The following is a 4,276-nucleotide window of genomic DNA, read 5'->3' as shown; positions in this document are numbered from 1 at the left end:
TTTCTTAAGTGTTTCTTAGCCATTTTAGACTCCTTTATTCAGAATTCTCTATTTAGTTCTGTACACCACTTTTAATTGGGTCCTTTGATGTTTTGGTGACTAGCTTCTTGAGTTCTTTGTAAATTTTGGTAATCAGCCCTCTATCAGATGTGGGATTGGTGAAGATCTTTTCCCATTCTGTAGGCTGCCTTTTTGTCTTGTTGACTGTGACCTTTGCCTTACAGAACCTTCTCAGTTTCAGGAGGTCCCATTTATTAATTGTTGACCTCAGTGTCTGTGCTACTAGAGTTATGTTAAGAAAGCATTCTCCTGTACCAATTTGTTCAAGGGTACTTCCCACTTTTTTGTCCAAGAGGTTCAGTGTGGCTGGATTTATGTTGAGATCTTTGATCCATTTGAACTTAAGTTTTGCGCACGGCGATAGACATGGATCTATCTGCATTCTTCTACATGCCAGCATCCAGTTATGCCGGCATCATTTGTTGAAGATGCTTTCTTTTTTCCATTTTATATTCTAGCTTCTTTGTCGAAAATCAGATGTTCATAGTCATATTGTTTGATATCAGAGTGTTCAATTCGATTCCATTGGTCTACCTGTCTATTTTTGTGCCAATACCAAGCTGATTTCCAGGCTATAGCTCTATAATAGAGCTTGAAAGTCAGGGATGGTGATGCCTCCAGATGTTGCTTTGTTGAGCAGGGTTGTCTTGGCTATCCTGGGTTTTTTGCTTTTCCATATAAAGTTGAGAATTGTTCTTTCAAGGTCTGTGAAGAATTGTGCTGGAATTTTGATGGGGATTGCATTGAATCTGTAGATTGCTTTTGGCAGGAATGCCATTTTTACCACATTGATCCTACCTATCCAAGAGCATGGGAGATCTTTCCACCTTCTGGTGTCTTCTTTAATTTCTTTCTTGAAAGATTCAAAGTTCTTGTGACACAGGTCTTTTCACTTGTTTGGTTAGCATTACCCCATGGTATTTTATGCTATGTGTGGTGATTGTAAAGGGTGATGTTTCTCTGATTTCTTTCTCAGCCATCTTATTGTCTGTATAAAGTGGGGCTACTGATTTTCTTGAGTTGATCTTGCATGCTGCCACTTTGCTGAAGGTGTTAATCAACTGTAAGAGTTCCCCAGTAGAGTTCTTTGGGTCACTTATGTAAACTATCATATCATCTGCAAATAGTGAAATTTTGACTTCTTCCTTCCCAATTTGTATTCCCTTGATCTCCTTTTGTTGTCTTATTGCTCTGGCTAGAACTTCAAGTACAATATTGAAGAGGTATGGAGAGAGTGGACAGCTTTGTCTTGTCCTGATTTTAGAGGAATCACATTGAGTTTATCTCCATTTAATTTGATGTTGGCTGTTGGTTTACTGCATATTTTTTTATCATGTTAAGGTATGTGCCTGTTATCCCTGCTCTCTCCAAGACCTTTATCATGAAGGAGTATTAGATTTTGTCAAAGGCCTTATCACCATCTAGTAAGATTATCATGTGTTTTTTTTCTTTTTCAGTTTGTTTATACCGTGGATTACATTGATAGATTTTCATATGTTGAACCATCCCTGCATTCCTGGGATGAAGCCTACTTGATCATGGTAGATGATTTTCTGCTGTGTTCTTGAATCCGGTTTGCTAGTATTTTATTGAGTATTTTTGCATCAATGTTCATGAGGGAAATTGGTCTATAGTTCTCTTTCTTAGTTGTGTCTTTGTGTGGCTTGGGTATCAAGTTAATTGTAACCTCGTAAAAAGAGTTTGGCAGTGAGCCTCCTGCTTCTATTGTGTGGAATACTTTGAGGAGTATTGGAATTAGCTCTTCTTTGAATTTCTGGTAGAATTCTGCACTGAAGCCATCTGGGCCTGGTTTTTTTTTTTTGGTAGGGAGACTTTTGATGACTGCTTCTATTTAATCAAGGGTTATAGGTCTGTTTAGATTGTTTATCTGTTCTAGATTTAGTTTTTGGCAAGTGATATCTATCCAGGAAATTGTCCATTTCCTTTAAATTTTAGAATTTTGTGGAGTATAAATTTTCAAAGTATGCCCTGATAATTCTCTGGATTTCCTCAGTGTCCATTGTTATGTCCCCCTTTTCACTTCTGATTTTGTTAATTAGCATGCTTTCTCTCTGTCTTTTTGTTAGTTTGGACAGAGGTTTGTCTATGTTGTTGATTTTCTCAAAGAACCAACTCTTTGTTCATTGGTTCTTCTCAATGTTTTCCTGGTTTCTACTTGATTGATTTCAGCCCTTAATTTGATTATTTCCTGGCATCTGCTCCTCCTGGGTGAGTTTGCTTCTTTTTGTTCTAGAGCATTCAGCTGTGCTATTAATTCTCTAGTGTGACTGTTCTCCAGTTTCTTCATGTGGGCACTTAGTGCTATGAACTTTCCTCTCAGCACTGCTTTCAGAGTGTCCCATAAGTTTGGGTATGTTGTGTCTTCATTCTCATTGAATTCCAGGAAGTCTTTGATTTCTTTTTTATTTCTTCCTTTACCCAGGGATGGTGCAATTGGGCATTGTTCAATTTTCATGAGTGTGTAGGGTTTTTGCGATTTCTGTTATTGTTGAATTCTAATTTTTATGCATGGTGGTCTGATAAGATACAGGGGGTTATTCCAATTTTTTGTATCTGTGGAGATTTGCTATGTTTCCTATTATGTGGTCAATTTTAGAGAAGGTTCCATGTGGTGCTAAGAAGGTATATCCCTTTGTGTTTGGGTGGAATGTTCTATAGATGTCTGTTAAACCCAGTTGGGTCATAACTTCTATTAGTTCTTTTGTTTCTTTGTTAAGTTTCTGTCTGGAGGTCCTGTCTAGTGGTGAGAGAGGAGTGTTGAAGTCTCCTACTACTGGTGTGTGAGATTTTATGTGCAATTTGAGCTTTAGTAATGTTTCTTTCACAAATGTGGGTGCCTTTGTATTTGGGGCATAGGTGTTCAAAATTGAGGTTTCATCTTGATGGACTTTCCTTTGATGAATATTAAATGTCCTTCTTCATCTCTTTTGATTGATTTTAATTTGAAGGTTAGTTTGTTAGATATTAGGATTGCTACACCAGCTTGTTTCTTGGGACTGTTTGATTGGAAGATCTTTTCCCAACCCTTTACTCTGAGGTAACGTCTGTCTTTGACATTGAGATGTATTTCTTGTATGCAGCGGAAGGATGGGTTCTGTCTTTGTATCCATTATGCTAGTCTGTGTCTTTTTATAGGCAACTTGAGACCGTTGACATTGAGGGATATTAATGACCATTGATTAATAATTCTTGTTTGTGCTTGATTTATTGGTAGTAGAGTTATTGTGTGTAGGTTCTCCTCCCTTTTTCTTTTGGTGTTTGGTAAAGTGGGATTATCTATTGCCTGTGCCTTTGTGATTGTAGTTATCTTGGTTGGGTCTAGGTTTTCCTTCCAGCACTTTCTGTAGAGCTGGATTCATGGATACATATTGTTTAAATCTGGCTTTGTCATGGAATATTTTGTTTTCTCCATCTATGGTAATTGAAAGCTTTGCTGGATATAGTAGTCTGGGCTGTCATCCTTGTTCCCTTAGCATTTGTAGGACATCTGTCCAGGATCTTCTGGCTTTCATAGTTTCCATTGAGAAGTCAGATATAATTCAGATAGGTCTGCCTTTATATGTTACTTGGCCTTTTTCTTTAGCTGCTCTTAATATTTTCTCTTTATTCTGTAGGTTTGATGTTTTGATTATTATATGGTGAGGTGACTTCTTTTTCTGGTCCAGCCTATTTGGTGTTCTATAAGATTCTTGTATTTTCATAGGCATAACCTTCTTTAGGTTAGAGAAGTTTTCTTCTATGATTTTGTTGAGTATGTTTTCTGTACGTTCGAGCTGTATTTCTTCACCTTTTTCTATACCTATTATTCTCAGGTTTGGCTTCTTCATGGTGTCCCATATTTCCTGGATATTTTGTGTTAGGGATTTGTTGGTTTTGAGATTTTCTTTGGTTGATGACTTATATATCCTCTAATGAGTCTTCAACACCTGAGACTCTCTCTTCTATCACTTGAATTCTATTGGTGATACTTGCATCTGTAGTTCCTGATTGTTTACCCAGCTTTTCTATTTCCAGCATCCCCTCATTCTGTGTTTTCTTTATTGTTTGTGTTTCAGCTTTTAATCCTCCAACTGTTTGAGTTGTTTCCTTCATTTGTTTGGTTGTTTTTTTCTTGGCACTCTTTAGATTCTTTGAGAGATTTGTTTATTTTTTGAATTTTCCCCCATTTTGTAAGCAACTCATATTTTGGAGACAT

The sequence above is a fragment of the Mesocricetus auratus genome, unplaced genomic scaffold (assembly GCF_017639785.1).
Source record: "Mesocricetus auratus isolate SY011 unplaced genomic scaffold, BCM_Maur_2.0 Super-Scaffold_4256, whole genome shotgun sequence".
Classification (NCBI taxonomy): Eukaryota; Metazoa; Chordata; class Mammalia; order Rodentia; family Cricetidae; genus Mesocricetus; species Mesocricetus auratus.
This window is presented reverse-complemented; position numbering follows the sequence as displayed.